Source organism: Lissotriton helveticus, chromosome 1_1 (genome assembly GCF_964261635.1).
Source record: "Lissotriton helveticus chromosome 1_1, aLisHel1.1, whole genome shotgun sequence".
NCBI classification, from domain to species: Eukaryota; Metazoa; Chordata; class Amphibia; order Caudata; family Salamandridae; genus Lissotriton; species Lissotriton helveticus.
Genome location: NC_136057.1, coordinates 513,285,467 through 513,305,244, shown reverse-complemented (window position 1 = coordinate 513,305,244; position 19,778 = coordinate 513,285,467).

Genomic DNA, 19,778 nt, shown 5'->3' with positions numbered 1-19,778 from the left:
TAGTTGCCCATTTTTGTTGCAGCGTGCTGGTGGTATGCCTGGGCCACGAGGCCGAGGTGGCTACCAGTCAACACCCAGGGGTAGGGGGCGAGGTACATCATCTCAAGACCAGTGTTCCTTTCCCCCTCAAAACTCCATGAATTATTTGATCATCAGAATGCTCAGTCTGCCCATTATTACAATGATGAATATTATACCGAGGATGAGAGTCAAGGTTTTCATACTAGATAGGACAGCCATAAACAAAGTGAGGGAGTCATATCAGTTCCAGTGGACCAAAATGGGCCTTATATTGAAGTAATTGCACTAGGTGTTTCAGAGCCGTTTCTATTGGACACTGGTGCAACGAAGAGTTCTATCATCCACTCCCTGGGGCACCTTTGTCTGGCTTAACAAATGTTTCTGTAGGATTTTCTGGCGCCCCAGTTCATAACCCAGTTTCTTGTCCTCTGCCCATCTCAGTAGGTCCTTATGATTTGGAGGCTCCGCTTATTTTAACAACTGGTTGTGGTGAAAATTTGTTAGGTTTGGACTTATTAAAAAGACTGTACGCAACATTGCATTGTTCCCCTTCTGGTGTACAACTCACTTTAGGTAAGAAATTGATTTCCCCGGCGTATTTGTCTAAAGACCAACTCCCCCCTGAATTGCACTCTCTTCCTGCCACCCTCTGGGCTACAGGCCCCAATGATGTAGGTCTCCTGCAGATTCCACCCTACATCGTCACTCTCAAATTCAATGTTAAGTTACCTCGCATTCCCCAGTATAAGATTTCCAGTGATGGTGAAAGAGCTCTCTTGGCTATTATTTATGATTTGGTTCAGAAAGACGTGGTTGAGGAGACAAGGGGAAATGTATGCAATAGTCCTGTTTACCTGTTCTTAAACGTACTGACTCTTCTCAGCCACCCGTTTATCGTTTTGTGATTGACCTCCGGGAGGTCAACAAGATTGTTGTACCCCAATTCCCTGTCGTCCCAGATATCACTGCCCTATTAACAATGATACCTGCTTTGGCTGCTTGCTTTTCTGTTATTGACCTCAAGAATGCTTTCTTCAGCATTCCCATTGCTGGGGAAAGTAGGGATATTTTCAGCTTCTCTTTAGGAGGCCGAAGCTTCTGGTTCAAGCGTGCTCCTCAAGGCTATTGTGAGAGTCCCTCCATTTATAGTCAAGCTTTGAAAAAGCTCGATGCTTTCACTTTGCCCCCAGGTGCCACCCTTATTCAATACGTGGATAATCTGTGGTTGCTGCTGATTCTGAGGACATTTGTAAACAGGTTACTATTTCACTGTTACGTAACTTGTCTGACCTTCATCACAAGGTTTCACCCTCTAAATTGCAATATTGTCGCCAAGAGGTTACCTACTTAGGTCATCTCTTGTCGAAGGAGGGACGGCAATTGACCCCAGAACGTATCCAAGGCTCAAATGTCTGTACCATGTACACAAAGGGAGGTGCGTGCCTTTTCGGGCATTACCTCTTATTGTAGGCAGTGGATTCCAAGTTTTTCTTTGCTAGCGAAACCTCTGTTGGCACTCACTCTCAAAGATGCACCCCATCCTCTCCCTTGGACTGCGGAATGTCAGAAAAGTTTCACTGACTTACGTACTTCTTTATGCTCAGCTCCTGTGTTAGGTACTCCTGATTACAGTAAGCCTTTCACACTCTACATTCAGGAGAGAGAAGGTTGCGCATTGTCAGTTTTAACGCAACAATTTGGAGACAAGCAGCGCCCATGTGCCTATTTTTCGGCCACATTAGACCCAGTGGCCAAGGCGTTACCTAGTTGTCTGAAAGCCACAGCAGCAGCAGTTTCCATTCACCAGTCTGCTGGATTGGAATTGGATAATACTCTTATTGTCATGGTACCACATGCAGTAGATGCCCTCCTAAATAGAACAAAGACTCAGCACCTTATGAGTGCTTGCTTGTCAGGGTACGAGCTGACGCTCTTGGCCAGCCACGTACATATCAAACGATGCAATACCCTAAACCCAGCCATGCTGTTACCGATCCCAGTAGAAACAGGTACTCAGGAACAGCATGATTGTTTCCTCCGTACAGAGGAGGAGACAAAAGGTAGAGTCGATCTAAAGGACACTCCACTCCTGGACCCGGATGGGATCCTATGGGTGGATGGTTCCTGTTTCAAGCTCCCAAATGGTGAGACGACTTCGGCCTATGCAGTCACTACTATGTACACAATTGTGGAAACAGCACGCATTATGCATAATTCAGCCCAGGCAGCTGAATTGATAGCTCTAACTAGAGCTTGTGTATTGGCTGAAGGAAAAAGAGTGAATGTGTCACTGATAGCCAGTATGCATTTGGAGTGGCCCACAGTTTTGGCCGTCTGTGGAAGGAAAGAGGGTTTTTCACCTCCCACGGCACTAAGATACAGCACGGCCAGTTGGTAAATGACCTTCTCGAATCACTTACCTTGCCCACTCAGATAGCAATTGTTAAATGTAGTGCGCATAAGAGGATTACTGATGATGTGGGTTGAGGAAATGCTTTTGCGGATCAGATAGCGAAAGAGACAGCCAGAGATGTTACAAGCCGCATGTATGTTGCGGGCCCTGCTAGATGGGTCAGACAAGGAGGGATGTGTGAGGACACAATAGAAAGTGTAAAAATGATCCAGGGAGAGGCTACAGAGAAAGAACTGAGTAAGTGGAGAGAAGGTACAGGAATGTTGGACGCGACAGGGTGTTGGACAGAATTGTCGGATCATTAGCGGTGGCTGTTACCAGACGCCTATGTGCTGCCAGTAGTTACCATGGCACATGGTCCAGCCCACATTAGTGCTAAAGGGATATGTAAACTTTTGGCCCCTGTATGGCAGAATGTGGGGATCCCTAAATGCGCAGATAATCTGGTTAAGCACTGTATTGTTTGCTTGATGCACAATTCAGGGAAGGGAACACCAACCCCAGCAGGCCATTTTGCTCCTCCAACGTACCCTTTTGAGGTGTTGCAAATAGATTACATTCACATGGAGCGATGTAACAATCTGAAGTATGTCCTTGTGGTGGTGTGTGCCTTTTCTAGATGGATAGAGGCCTACCCCCTAAAGGATAATACTGCTCTGTCTACGGCTAAAGTCCTTTTGAAGGAGTTTTTCCCGAGGTTTGGTTTACCTCGAATTGTTTGGAGTGACAACGGAAGCGAATTCGTGGGTCAGATAATGCAAAAAGTGTGTGCAGGTCTCGGTGTCAGACAGAAATTTCATGCGGCAAACCACCCTCAGTCAGCAGGTTTGCTGGAATGCTATATTTGTACTCTTAAGCTCAAGCTCGCGAAGATACAGGCCAGCACGGGTATTGCCTGGCCCGATGCTTTACCCTTGGCTCTTTTGTCTACTCAAACAACTGTCCATTCCCGTATGGGACTCAGTCCCTACGAGGTTGTGTTTGGACATCCAGCAAATGTCTGGGGAGTCCCAAGGACAAAGAATAATTCCGAAATAGAGCATCCGTTGTTGATTGATTATTTACATGACTTCACCACTAAATTGCGTGTCCTTCACCAACAGGTACAAGACGCCTTGCCTCAGGCTTCCACTGATCCTGGCCATACCATACAACCCGGCGATTGGGTGTGCGTGAAGAACTTCCAGAGATCAAAGAACTTGGAGCCTCGCTGGAGAGAGCCCCGTCAAGTATTGTTGACAACACGCACAGCTGTGAAGGTGGTCGGAAAGAAAAATTGGATCCACGGTGTGCATTGTAAGAAGGTACCCTTGCCTTTGCCTTATGACCAGTGGGTCCGTGAAGGTATTGGCGATTTTGAAGGTGAAAGGGTCCCCCGATTCGTACCTTTTAGCAATGCACGCCTAGATTGGACTCGATCTGAGAAAGAGGATGATGAAGTTTTACAGGAAGCTGTACCAGCACATCTCAGGTTGAACACAACCAATCCAGAGACACTTTTTCAGGACCAGACTGTGCCAAATAAGACGAGATACAACTTGAGGCCACGAGTGGCTAGAGAAAACTGAGATGTTTTTTCTTTTGATTGCACTTTTCAGTGACATTGACCATCCAATTAGGTTGCAGGGTCGTGGTAAGGGTCTTAGTTTGTTACCCGAGTAGTGGCAATAGGCCTGCGGGACTTGCAGTGTCATATGACGGCTGATAATCACAGCTGAGTGAAGAAGGAAGACTGCCACGAGCAACATTTAGAGGATGGATTCTGCTAAACTAAAGGAAAATGATAAGAAGGATAAAATGAAGAAGAAATATTGCAAATTATTATATAATAGATGTGGTATTATTGTGTATTTTAATATTTTTATGTATTATATCAGCTTGTGTGGGTTGGGTTACTTATACTATGCAGCAGACACCTACACCTACCTCCCATTCCGTGCCTTTTCGCACCACTGCCTCCCCGCACCAGTTACATACATTACCAGAACATGAGCAAAGTAGGAGAATGGAATATTTTAATAATTCATTCATTCAATTGTTGCATCAACATCAATTGGTAGTCAACACCACCGATTGTTGGGTTTGTGGACTCTTGCCCCATACTACGGATAAAGGGATGCCATATTTAGTTTTACCTTTTTCCCTGAAGGGGTCCGCTTGGGCTTATACATCTATGTTCTCTAATGCTTACGAGAACCAACCCCGGCACCCTGTTGGTCCATATGGGGGTGGGGTTGACGTTAGTCATGACCCTCTGGCGAAGGGAATGGTGGCTATGTCTAAGCATTATAGTAAAATTAATGAGTTCCCCGTCGACGAACGACGGGCATACATTGGCTGGAACATGACCCGTTACGTTACTAGCTTTACAGATAGGGCCAGGCGAAAAAGATCCCCGCCCATATGGACTGTACCCCACCGAGGCCACCTGTGTCTCCAAGGAAATGATCAGAATGCTAAGGCCCAATTGGGAAAGAGCTCTTGTGCAAACACATATACCTATGCATCCCAGACTTCTCCACTGTTACTGGCATCTCAGGGAACATATTTTGTTTGCCATGACAGGGCCTATACATGGTTACCAACTAATTTCTCAGGGGCATGTTATGTGGCTTTTCTCCTCCCTCGGACATATACCGCCCCTTCAGGACATCACAGAAATAGGTACAGGAGAGGCCTCATTGATCCAGAAGATACAGCAGGACATGAGGGAGGCGACTTTTTCAAAGGGTTCCTCCCATTCTGGGGCCCTATGGCCAATAGCAGAAACATAAGGCAGCTTGTTCGAGTTGTTGAGGCAACGATAGATGAAACTGTGGGGGCACTGAGTAACCTCACAGCCGAGCTTCAGGTGGACCGCCTTATGACATTACAGAACAGAATGGTTTTAGAGATCATTCTTGCGGACCGTGGTGGGGTATGTAAATTGATTGGATCCAGCTGCTGCATTTACATACCTGACAACGCCCCTACAGTATACCAAGCCATCTCTAAATTGCACCTGATCGCTGAGTCCATTCACCAGGACGAAGGAAGCTGGTCTTTGACAGGATGGTTCTGGGGATTATTGTACACATGGGGATGGAAGGTACTGACTTTCATTCAAGTGACTTTGGCTATTATCTTTTCATTTTGCCTCTGTCTACAATGTGGTCCCGCTATCTGCGGCCTTTGTGCCACCCTGTGTGTCCCAAGATCTGTCTCACAGAAAGAAGAAAATATGAAAATGATGTTGCAGCAACAGCTTGACGACCTCATGGCTATTAACATTGACTCAGATTAACGTTAGTCTGTGTTTTGCCTGCGTAATGGCAAAAGGAGGGTCTGAGGTAATTCCGTCGCCATTTTGTGTTGCCCTCACTCAGGCAGCTTAGCAAACCAAGTGTTTTTGCCCTTTGTACTGCTACGTGTCAAATAACCCCCCCCCCCTTCCTTGTTGTGAAGCCAATTCCAGGAACTAGCCAAACTAACTAATCCTTGTCTAGACTGACTAATTCTTGTCCCAACTATCTGTTGGCCTTCGGTATTCTTTCCCTGCATTATCCTATTTCTCAAGTTGTCCTTTGAAGCACACAAACACGTTCTGCCATTACTGATTGACCTATAGGTGCTGTCATTGATTGGCTTATGGGGTTGGGCAAGAACACGACTCAAGGGGGACGTTCTGGTCACATGGTGTCTTGTTTTGAATGTTTTCCTATTGGCTAATATTTGGTGCATGGGGAGTATTTTTCTGTGGGTGTATATGGTTATAAAAGACTGTGAGCCAGGGAGTGAAGGGGCACCTACTATTGGTGTACTTCTGGGACAATTGTGCTTAGCTGCAGCTAATAAATTTGGTTTTCTAAGCTAACAGAGTATTCTGTGTCTCTGTACAACAAGGCAGGTGAACTCGGAGATTTCAGGCGTGCCCTGCGCCACCAGGCCCTTCAAGGCCCAGTTCTTTACCTAGAAGAACTGCTTTCTTGCTGTCCTGATCTGCTGCCTGCTGTCCTCCTTGCCTGGGTTAGGAGGACTGCACCCACATCACTTGAACCCAGAACCAAAGTGACTCCAAAGGCTTGCTGGATTGCCTCCTGATTGAAGTCTCAGGGACATAAAAGACTTCCAACTTACCGGCTACAGCACCTGGGCTCTGCCCTGACAAGTGGTGGCAATCCAGTCCTGGGCCTTTGGAAAATGGTAAAAAAAAAAAGCTGCTTCAGTAAAAACCCACACATTGACGCCATTGCGAAGCTCAGAAATGGCGCATCTTCATCACTGCTGCTGCAAGGATTGAGTGCATCGCATCGCCGCTGCGAGGATTGAGTGCATCACATTCCCGAATGCATGTTGCCTCCTCTCCGACTCATCTCCAACTTTGCATGGCTTGGAGCCAATGCATTGCCTCCATCCTAAGGATCAACGAGGATGCATCGTAACCCCTGCTTCCCGCTTTTCCCTTGTCGGTGACGCAAACAAGGTACTTTACAGCAGCGAAGGCAGGTCCCTATATCCGACCTGCGCTCTAGCATGGTCGAACTGAATATTTAAATCTGACCCGGTGTAGAGCAATCTTATAGTCCTGGTTGGCGCTTTAAGCTTTAAAGCACTACATTTCTGTTTATTACTTGCAAATTCAGAACTCTGGTCCTACTTATTGGATTTTTGTCATTTTTGTTCTTGTTTCGTTCACAAAAATATTCTCCATTGGTCTAACCTGATGAGGAGTCTTTTTGTGGTGTTCGAAGCGTGCCACAAATACTTGACACGTTGCCTCTTAAGTTAAGCCTGACTGCCCTATGCCAAGCTACCAAAGGTTGACCATGGGATAATTTAGAGTGTGTGGTGACTTTCCCTGCCCAGGATTGTGCTTCCTGCTTGGAATGGGTGCATACATCTGCCAACCAGAAACCCAATTTCTAGCAGAAGTGATAATGGTTTGTACCTACTTTGAAAGTAAGAAATGTCCAATGTTTTTGCTATTATTGGGAAATGAAAGTAGGCATCTTGGAGGTCTATTAAACACATGTGGGCTCCTTGGTGAAGTTGACAAAAGATCTGGGGTAATGCCAATATTCTGAATTCCTCTTTCTTTATGTATTTGCTTAGCGGTTGAGGATCAAGAATGGTTCTGAATTCTTTTGATGCTTTCTTTTGAACCAGAAAATATGAGGAATAAATTCCCAGTCCTCTCTGGTGTTGAGGAACCTCCTCCACTGCATGCTTCTGCAATAGATTGTTGATTTCCTTTTGAAGTACGTCTTTCTCATAGAGCAACGTTTTTTTGATGGTGAAACTGAAGAGGAGACCTGAAGTGAAGAGAATATCCACTCTGAACAATGTTCAAGACTCATTTGCCTGTTGTTATTTAGCGCCATTTTTCCAGATGCTTGGAAACACTTCCCCTCCACTAGAGTGGGAAACAGAGGTTTTACAGTGTATGCAGACTGCTGCTGTGTTCCCCTACCTCTTAATGGCTTTTGAGCGTGATAGGGTTGTTTTGGCTGCTGGTCGTGGTGTTGGTGAGACCAATGAGGGGTTTGAACCTTCTGAGAGAAACATCTCCCTAACTCTGTCCACTGCCCAAGTATTGAGTGCTCTCTGTGGTCCAGTCCTGAAAGAAGCATGCACCGTCTGTGCCCCAAATATTGATTGATGAACAAGTTACTTACCTTCGGCAACAAAGTATCTGTAAGAGACATCGGTTAGTAATAGATTCCTTACCTTAGAATTACCCCCCAGGAGTCAGTCTGGATCAGGAAAAGGTGGCGTTGGTTGACTTTGCGTCTGTCATTGGTGGTGTGGTCGACCGGGATGATGTAGCAGTGCCTACTTAGACGCCATCCCTGCTTGCTGACGTCATTTCTAACAAATCTTTTCACCCAGAAGCACAGAGCCATGAAAGACACTGACCACTGGTGCGCCACAACTAGGGCCGTGTAAGGGAGTCCCTATCCCTAGAAGTCAGTTCCCAGAATGGGGAGGATGGGTGGGGCGGTAAGGAATCTATAACTAACCCATGTCTCTTATAGATACATTGTTACCGAAGGTGAGTAATTTGTTCATTTGAAAGGGACAGTTAGTTATAGATTCCTTACCTTAGAATAGACATCTCAGCAATACCAACCCCGGAGGAGGGTCTGAGAACCAAGTTCACACCGGAAAGTCCTGGAGGACAGAATGGGCTAAATAGCTGTCCAACTGGACTTGGCTGTCCAGGCAGTAATGTCTGGTGAACATGTGCATAGACGCCCACGTTGCCACCTGGCAGATGTCAAGGAGTGGGACTCCACGTGCCAATGCAGTAGTTGCTGCTGTAGCCCTAGTTTAATGCGCACGCAGCTCCACTGGTGGTTCCTTTGTCGCTAAAGCGTAACAGATTTTAATACAAAGAACTACTCATATGGGGATGGTACACTTTTGTACAGCCCTACCTTTCCTGGTACCCACCTAGCCAATGAAGAGTTAATCATCCACCCGGAAATCTTTTGTGTGGTCAAGGTAGAAGGACAGCGCACGTTTTGGGTCCAGGCGTTGGAGTCTCTCCTCCTCCTTGGAAGGGTGCTGAGGTGAGAAAAAGGTGGGCAAAGTAATGGTTTGTCCTATGTGAAATGGAGTAACCACTTTAAGATGGAATGATAGTATTGTCTTAAGTACCACTTTGTCTGAATGCACGGAGAAGAAGGGGGGCTTAGAAGAAAGAGCCTGAAGCTCACTCCCCCTGCGAGCAGAGGTGATGTCGACAAGAAAGGCAGTTTTCAGGGAGAGAAGCCTGAAAGAACAGTTGTGAAGAGGAAGAGTTTTGAAGGGAGCGTACACGAGGTAAGTTAAAACAAGATTCGAGTCCCACTGGGGCATTATCAAAGGAGATGGAGGATAGAGATTAATAATTCTGTTAAAGAATGTGTTTACAATAGGGGAATTAAATAAAGAGGGATGATCTGGTAGCTGAAGGAAAGCAGAAACAGCTGCAAGATAGCCTTTTAGAGTGCCCAGAGCAGAGCCCAGCTGGGCCAAAGAAAGGATAAACAACAGAACCTCAGAAAGAGGGGCGGAGAGGAGATCCGCAGTCTTTGCTGTGCACCATGGTACAAACCTATTCCATCAACAGGCATATACTGTTTTAGTGAAGGGACGCCTGGCTGCCAAGCTAATGTTACAGACTAGGTCGGACGGTCAAAAGCTGTCAACTCTCACCGTTCAATCCCCACACACGGAGGTGGAGGCTAGACAGGTTCAGGTGGAGGACTGTCCCCTGCGGCTGCGACAGAAAGGGCAGTCTGATTGGAGGATTGATGGCCATGTGTAGGAGCTTTGAGTACCAGGCTCTTCTTGCCCAGTCTGGAGCCACAATAACAACTTGGGTCCGATGAAGGGGAGCATCTGAGAGGGAGTCAGATGTGACTTTGGCATGTTTATTGTGATCCCCAGCCAATGGAGGAGGACCGCCATGGTCTGAAGGTGGGAAACGACCCATGACGTACCATAAAAAATAACATATGAGCTATATCTACCAATAGCCCCAATATCATTTACCAAATAATCAGTCAGTTGGCAGTGAAGAAAAGTCAATTGTTTATTAATACAGATACTCTATAGAGGAGCCTCTCCGCCGTCACCCATCCGGTGCGCAGAGAAGACTGCCAGCTCACAGTCAATACATGGCATATATACCTTTATCTCCACAAGTGAAGTCACTGTACATGGAAAAGTACTACTTGGCTCTGAAGCTCGAAGGAAAGACCATATATGGCACACATGATTAGTTTGAAAGTCAGCTTCTACTATTATTGGGGAAGGTCAGGAGGGGTAACTCCCTTTCGTCACGGTACCTGGGAGCACAGGCACGGCGCCTTCAGGAATGCGCTTATCACCTCTGAAGCCAGATGCGACCTTGAGTCTCAGGGCAGGGAAAGAATAGTGTGCATTCAGCTGCTTTCTATAACTCAACTAACAGGGGCCTACTGACTACTGGAGGACAGCACGTAACCGCTGCTCAAGTCTGACGTGAACAAAACAAAGATGGCGTCTGTGCGGCTTTCGGCTCGTCTCATAAGGGCAGAGTATATGAGTAAAGAAATCGTTTACTAACTTAACTAATCATCTAGAATCATAACAAACAACGTCAATAAGCATTCATATCATGCTAACAAAAGATACCGTATACTACTATAACTACAGAGGAATCGATTTTTATCTCTCAGAACCACCCTTTTAGCATGATGTAGCTAACTAAAAGGGATTAGTCCTCAAAGATGCCCTCATCAATTTGCATTATATCCCGTATTTCCTGCTGGACCATTTGAGCCTTCGCTACAGTAGGAGAAGGGCTAGTTACAGGGGAAGTAATTTTAGCAGCACAGTAAGAGCAACAGACAGGCCAGCAGAGCATACAAAGGCAGCAGGCAAAAATTACTCCCACTATGCCGGCTAATATCATTAAAATCTTCCAGCCCCAAGTGGACAACAGACCCCAGAACCACCCAGATTGAGACCAAGTACCTGAATCTGCATGTACTTCAGAAGCCAAGCGATGTAACTTTTGGATGGCCAAATGAACAGACGGGGCGGAGCCAGGGATATGTACACAGCAGGAACTGCCGATCACGCGGCAAGCTTCTCCTCGATCTGCCAAGATAACGTCTAAAACCATTCTGTTCTGAAGCGAGACGAGTCTCGTCGCTTGAAGCTCCACAGTTAAATTGGTCAATATAACTGCCGTGGTATTTATTACCCTTTCAACTACCCTAGACAGACGCCTTACTTCCTTACTAGTAATGATGGGGCCCCAGATAGGAAATACCCCTTTTGCAATGTCGATAAAGTGCTGCACAGGTGTATCAGTTTGATCTATTTCAGTGGTGTCGATCTCTCTCTTGTCCCGAACTGTGGACAAACCTTGCTCGTCTAGTCGATGATCCTTATGATAGAGGGGGCTATATAGACTGGTGTATACAGAAAGGACAAATAACAGCGGCCTGTCCATCCTCGGGGAAGCCAGGTGTAAGCATTTTCACCACAAACAAAATATACATTTGGAGGTGTTAACAGAGGTGGACTGCTAAAAGTGCGTAGCCGATAAGTGTAGTTGCAACGATTGCCTCCTACTGAGACATGTCCAGCTCCTTGTACACAAAATGCTGAAGTACTATTCAATATAGGCACTGGGATGACTTTGTCATCAGTAACATTTCGGTCTTGGAATTGCTGAAAACACTGAGTAAAATGTAATTCTGCAAAAATCCAGTATTTCGTTTCGTAGCCAAGTGACATTTTCATATTCAGTATACAGGTTCATACAGGCATTTGGATCTAATGACCCTTCCCCATTATTCCCCTGTGGGTCAAAACCTTGATGTACTTCGATATAGGCCAAAATCATCTCATAAACCTTTTCTGCGTGTGGTTTAGTCTTCTTTCTGAACAACGCAATTTAATGTTCCAGGCTCTCAACGTGTTCAGTCCAGTGTTCCGCTCAGTACCCCAGAAATATTCCAGCAAGCCCTATTGCTCAAATCTCTCCCTATCTCCTACTATCTTCACTTGGGGTACCGTGTCGTTTTCTGGGTCGCATGTTGTATCGATCATGACCAGGTACTTCCTGATCTGTGAACAAAACAGCCGAGGATGCATTCACAGCAATTGGATTATCATGAACCTCTCGTGCAACAGTAGGGGCAACAGACCCAGGTCAGAACTCCTTCCTGGTTTCGAGAAGCGGGAGAGGCACACGTTTCAGATGGGAAACATGAATTCAATGTTTCCTGCTGTTCACCTTTACCACCGTCCGCGTAGCCAGCAGGATTTGGACAGGCTCGGACCCCCTAGGCTCCAAACTGGACTTCCGCTGGTAATACCGAACCATAACCCATTGACCTGGTTCCAAGCGATGTCCAGGACCCTCCGGCAGGGGCTGCAATACGGCCGAGACCTGTTGATGAATGGAACGGAGATCTTTAGTCAAAGCATACAAATAATCCGCCATCATAGGATAATCAATCTCTCGAAATGTTCTAGGTCGTGGAATGCCCCAAACATTAGCTGGTCGTCTGAAGATGACCTCATATGGTGACAAGCCTGATCGAGAATGTGGAGTAATGCGTAAGGACATTAAAGCTAAGGGCAAGGCATCGGGCCATTTTAGCCCAGTTCTCTCTTGGATTTTGACCAATTTCAACTTCAAAATTCCGTTATACTTTTCTACCAACCCTGCTGATTGGGGGTGTCGGGCAGCATGATATTTTTGTTTGATTTGTAACCCATTGCAAACATGTCTGATAAAATCTGCATTAAAGTGTTCCCCGTTATCTGTCCAGATCACCCTAGGTAATCCATACCGGGGGAAATACTCCTTATTCAGAGCCTTGGCAGTCGCTAGAGCAGTGTTTTCCTTGGTTTGGTAGGCTTCCACCCACTTACTAAAAGCACAGGCCACAACCAGGACATGTTTCAGATTGTTCACATGTTCCAATTGGATATAATTTATCTGGAGCACTTCAAATGGTAAAGATGGGGGTGCAAAATTCCCACTAATAACATATTCCCGACCTTCTGGATTGTGTCGCAAGCAGACCATGCAATGCTGAACTAAATGGGCAGCAGTTTTTTGAAATATTAGGATTATTCCAAACCGGATCTAACAACACACAGATACCCTTCACCTCAACGTGTGCTGTACCATGAGCCATTGTTACTACTGCGTTAACTAGTGCATTGGGAAGCAACCACCTCTGTTTCTCACTTAGATCGACCCAGCAACTATTATCATCTAGTCTTCCCACCTCATTTTCCCAACGGGCCAGTTAAGCAGGAGTAGCTTCTTTCTGTATCTCTCGGACACCTTCCATAGTGTTGTCAAACATTTCTGTCTCTTCAACCCATCTGGCAGAGCTCACATACATGGGAGACATTTTAGATCTAGCAGTTTCCTTCGCTATTTGATCTGCAAAAGCATTCCTTTCTCCCACTGCATCTACTACTGCCTTATGCGCACTACATTTGACTACAGCCACCTTTTCCGGTAATGTCAAAGCAGTTAGTAACTGTAAAATCAAAGGGCCATGTTGTATTCGTTGACCATGTGAAGTGAGGAAACCCCTCTCCGACCACAGCTTACCAAAACTATGAGCCACACCGAATCCTTCCCTTAACTCGCAAGCTCGCAGCAATGCCACTAACTCAGCTGCCTGTGCTGACTGATAGGGAACTCGAGAAGCCTCGACTACAGTGCAGAGAGTGCTAATTGCTTATGCAGCTGTCATTTTGCCATCTGGTAATTTGAAACAAGAGCCATCCACATACAATTCCCCTTGGGGTCAGATAGAGGAGTGTCTGTGAGATCCACCCGTCCCTTCGTCTCTTCCTCAGTTCGAAATATACAATCATGTATATCATTGTTTGGCTCATCCGAAGGGAGGGGTAATAACGTGGCTAGGTTCAGAGTGGCACACCTTTTGATTGTAATATGAGGAGCAAATAAAGTCAATTCGTATCCAGTAAGACGCGCACTCGTAAGGTGCTGGGTCTTTCTTTTGTTCAATAATGTATCCACAGCGTGCTGTACCATCACTGTGAGGTCAGTATTCAGAACGAGTCCGTCCAACTGTCGAATAGCCACCGCGACTGCAGCAGTAGCCCTTAAACAGCTAGGAAGTGCTGTGGCGACGTTATCCAACACCGCCAAAAAATAAGCACAAGGCCTTTGCTTACCACCAAATCCTTGTGTCAACACAGAAAGCGAACAACCGTCCATCTCGTGTACATATAGCACAAAAGGCTTTTGGTAGTCAGGAGTTCCTAAGACAGGTGCAGAACAGAGTGCAAATTTTAAAGAATCATCAGTCCAGGGTAAAGGATCATGCACATCTTTAGTGGTTAAGTACAGGAGAGGTTTAGTAAGAAGAGAAAAATTAGGAATGGCGACAGTAAGAGGTTATGCCAAGAAATGCACGAACATCACGTTGAGTACGAGGCACAGACATATTAGAAATGGTAGCCACACGTTCAGGAGTTAGTCTCCTCCCCTCTTTCTACAGTAAATGACCAAGGTAGGTCACCTCCTGTCGACAATATTGAAATTTGGAAAGGGATACTTTGTTACCATTAGCTGCCAAATGAGACAATAATTTAACCATGGCTTCCTTACAACCTTCCTCAGTGTGGGAAGCCACTAACAATTCATCTACGTACTGGAGGAGCAAATTACCTGGGGGCAAGGTCAATTCATCCAATCGGAATGCTAAAGAAAACATTCTTCAGATCGATAACTGGGAAATACTTTGCAGTGGGGGAATCATAGTAAAGATAGCAGTGATATCGGAAACCACCGGATATTGTGGTACCACTATTTTATTAATTTCTCGCAGGTCAATTACAAAACGATATGTATCAGTATAATCGGGACCGCTTTCGGTAGGAGCCTTCTTCAAGATCGGTAATATAGGGCTATTGCATATATTAGAAACTGTTTCTTTCACTACACCCTTGTCAATCAAATACTGTATAATTGCTAACAATGCCTTCTCATCAGCCGGTGAGATCTTGTACTGTGGGATACGCGGTAATCGAGCGTTCGGTTTCAAAGTAATAGTAATACTGCCGAGCATGCTTATCAGGCAATTGTATAGTTAAGTACCCACCATCAGGGGAACAATAAATCTTTGCCTGCAATTTCTTCAACAGATCCAGTCCCAAGTAGATTTTCTCCACAATGTGACGTCAACAAAAACAGAGAATCCACTGGACCTGGACCTATGGTAATCGGGAGAGGTTTAGAAATGGGGCTCACTACCGGGATTCCACAGAATCCTACTGAAACATTGTTTTGCCCGGACAGAGCAACCCCTGGGACCAGCGAACGAGCAATAGAACTATTCATTGCACCGGTGTCTACTAGAAAGTTCTCGTCAGTTCCCATTAACCCCTTGAGCGCTCATGACGGAACCACTCCGACAAGAGCCACGGGCGCGCTGTGCTGGTGACGGAGTGGTTCCGTCACGATGGGCCCGTCCCGCCCACGCTGCCGCGATTCCGTGCCTGCGCGGCATGTTCTAGTGAGCGGGCGGGGCCGTGACGGAACCACTCCGTCGCAAGCACAGCGCGCCCGTGGCTCGTGACGGAGTGGTTCCGTCACGAGCATGGCGGCGCTGCGCGGCTTCCCTCACCCCCAGCACCGCAGCGGAATTACCGCCACGGCCAAGGGGTTAATCGCCCTCTGACATAAGGCCCTTGATGATCAATGGCCCCCACTCTGTCCATGCCTATGTGTAAACATACCCATCTGTCCCATCGGTCATACAATCTTTGTTATAATACTGCCTCCCTCTCTGATTATCGAAGCAATTCCTTCCTGACTCACCGTGTGGTATCTCTTCTCTTTTCATATCACTCCGATCCACTCCACCTCGACCTCTTCCTCTTACTGCTCCATTCTGTGCTAGCAACAAAGGACACTGAGCTCACCAATGCCCTTCCTGTTTACAGCAAGCACATTGGTTCACTCCTAAAGCAACAGCTGGATCTCAGCCTCATCCTGCTCCCGCCCCCCCTCGGGACAAACCCTCTACCGCCTCCATCTCTGCCTCATCCCCTAATTACTTGCTGTAATAGTACTCGAGTCTTAGGATCCTTTGCTTTCTTTTCAAATCTGTCCTTACTCTCGTTTTCTCTAGTCTCAAAGTATTGAGCCATGCTTAATATGACCGATGGGGTAGAAGTAGTCCAAGTACTTTCTGCCGCTTGCAGCCGTGCAGAGATTTCAGGTAACAGGTTAGTCACAAAATGATTAACAAACAATCTTATACCACCTTCCACTGATAAATCTTGTCCACTAAAATCAATGAACACCCCTACAAACCGAGTAAAGAAATCGGAAACACTCTTGTCCTTCTTTTGTTTGTAAGCGGTCAATTTATCCCAATCTACCTTTCGGGGCTGGATCAAAAAGTGCATGTATGCAATGATCCAACCTGGTAATGCCAGAATTTCTGGTTTAGGTTTATCACCAGGTTTCCGATCCCTGTCCCAGTCCTTAAATTGCTCCCAAGTTCCCCCCAATTCGGTGGCATGATTCTGATCATGCACCTGGCGCCACACGTCTACAGCGACCAGTAAACTGAAAAACAATTCTATATCAGCCAAAGTCATTACAGCCGATGAAGCAGCCTCAGTGAGTTCTTTGTAATAGGCAGTGGGATTCTTTCGAGGGTCAGGTAGTTGCGACTTCAGAGAAAAGACCTCACTCATTTTCCAAGGAGTATAAACCAATTGCTCTTGAAATCATGCCTCTACACGAGGTCTAGTCACTTGATCATTGGCATCTCTTAGCTCTGGTAGCTCAGGGTGATAAATAGGATGGACCTCTCGCATAGGATGCTGAGAGTCCCAATTTGGGCATTTCAAGTGCAACCGTTCTCGATATCTCATTAGTGTCTCAACATTTCTGTACACATCCTCCTGTCCTAACTCAAACTTATGTGCCCGATCCACAATGTCATACAACACCTGAGGGGCTCTCCCATTCGGGAAACACTGTTCCCATAGGGAGATCAAACGGTTGGCCATACCTTTCAGAGCATACTACTGCATAACTGGCTCGTAATCTCTAAGGGTCCTCCATATATCTTTAATAGTATAAATGGAGTTCCGTATCCACTGAGATGTCTGATCCACTACTAACCGTTTTTCATCATACCCCACCGTGGATCGGGTATACAACCGTTGCGCACTAAGTGTTCCCGGGACATGAGAAGGGGTTGAGTCAGCTACGGTAGGGGTCGAGCTGGCAGACAACGACGGCCAAGCTGGGGCTGGGGAAGTCAGCACCACTGGAGACATGGTAGGGGGCGATAATCCATCGGTTAATAGAGTAGCCATTCCAGGTACTGAAGAAGCGGAAAAGTGAGTAGTTCCCAAAGGGGTGGGGGATGCAGATGCAACAGGCGCCGAGGCTGCCGGGGCTGAGGCCATAGCAAGAGGAACCACAGGGTATATGCGCTGGGGAGCATAAGGAGTGGTACAAAAGGGGGTGCTTATGGGCGGAGCATCTGAACCAATCAAACAATCACACCCAGTCAACAGATCTGGGTTTAATCCATCACCGTGCCCCTGGATTCAAGCAAGCCGGGCTGAAGATGGCTGAAAGGCCAGAAACCGGTCCTCGGAAGCTTGTTTCCGGTCCAGGTAAGGCATGGCTTGGCAGTACAGGCTGGACTGTTCCCATGAGGCACAGGGTCAGACTGATTTGCATATGGCCATGTCTGAACTGGGGTGGCAGAGTGGGCTAAAGAACGTTGATGGATTAAACCCAGATCTGTTGACTGGGTGTGAGTTTTTGATTGGTTCAGATGATCCGTATATCACCACCCCCTTTTGTACCGGGGAGCATAAGGAGGCGGAGGGCGCACATCCAATAAATCCTCTATCTCATCCTCAGGTTTGGTTCGAGCTGCGTAGCTCTTATCCACCTGTAATCTAAACTGCCGATCCGTACAATCAATACTTTTCTTAGTCTGCTCTTTATCATATGCTATAGCCTTTGGTGTGATAGTCTGACCTCCCTTTAATTTGCGTAGCTTCTCCTCCCTAATGCTCCTGCGCTTTGACTCTTTCTGCAACAGGTTTAAAGAATCGAACATTGATTGCCGGTTTCTTTTTGCAAACAATCGAACCTGCAAATACTGTATCTTTTTCTCATCGAACGACCCCGTTAAAGGCCATTGCAGTTCCACATTATCCTTGGTATATTTATGCCACAGATTATTAAACAAAAAAGGTGAAATGCCATGTTTAACATACATATCAAAACTTGGACTACCCTCTGGTGGGGCAGGTTGACTTTCATCCAGTCACACGCCTTTCCGGCGGTAACAACACCCAAAACACAATTTACTAAAACACAACCTCCTTATTCACTGGAAATTCAATTACATTCAAGAAAACAATCTTTCAAACATGGCCATGTTCACACATTCTCAACCTTTCACCAAAAGAATACACACAGAACAAAACGAACAAAAACATATAAATTCAAAATGACATGTATTTTCCAAAAACAAGGAACGGAGCCCGTCGACTCTGGGTTCATGGAGAACTCGTTGATTTTAAAACACCAGACCAACAGATACCAAAATCAGGCAGTCCGGAGACTACCAAAAGGCCATCAGACAGGAATTAACCACAGACCGACCTACAGACCATCCCCCGATCTTCCTGGTTCACCCTCAGGACTATTCTGACTGAGCCTGCTGCCTTAGCGTCGCTTTAGATGTGTCCAAAAGGCTACCCAGGTACAACCGTGGGATTTTCCGAGAGCAGTCCGGCCGGGTGCCACACCTAGGCGTCCGATCGAAACCTCTATTATTCACCAAACAAGTCCGTGGAGCATCTGCCCGTGCAGCCACAATGCCGCTTCGTCAGACCTCCAAAGTTCTCTGTGGTACAGCGACCACCAAATCCCTTACAGTTAACTGCTTCCAAAACGCCGCTCAACAGCGTAATCCAAAAACACCAAAATCAATACACTCACCTGGTGCACACAGGTATGATTGTGTGTTCTCCACTGCCCACTCCTGAAGACCAACACAGTCAACTCCTGGGTTACATCCGTAGGACTCCGGCGAAGGGTCACTAGCAGCTGGGGCTCTCTGATCGCGAGAGCGGAGTAAGCCAGAATCGTTAGTCAGTCCATCCCCTCGACCAGAGCTCCCCTTTCTTTGTCCTTCTTACCCCAGTTACGGGAGGATGACCCCAAACGCAGAGTCCCACCAGAGTCGCCAACTGACGTACCATAAAAAATAACATATGGAGCTATACCTACCAATAGCCCCAATATCATTTACCAAATAATCAGTCAGTTGGCATTGAAGAAAAGTCAATTTTTAATTAATACAAATACGCTATAGAGGAGCCTCTCTGCCATCACCCATCCGGTGCGCAGAGAAGACTGCTAGCTCACAGTCAATACATGGCATATATACCTTTATCTCCACACATGAATTCACCGTACATGGAAAAGTACTACTTGGCTCTGAAGCTCGAAGGAAAGACCATATATGGCACACATGATTAGTTTGAAAGTCTGTTTCTACTATTATTGGGGAAGGTCAGGAGGGGTGACTCCCTTTCGTCCCGGTGCCTGGGAGCACAGGCACGGCGCCTTCAGGAATGCGCTTATCACCTCTGAAGCCAGATGCGACCTTGAGTCTCAAGGCAGGGAAAGAATAGTGTGCATTCAGCTGCTTTCTATAACTCAACTAACATGGGCCTACTGACCACTGGAGGACAGCACGTGACCGCTGCTCAAGTCTGACGTGAACAAAACAAAGATGGCGTCTGTGCGGCTTTCAGCTCGTCTCATAAGGGC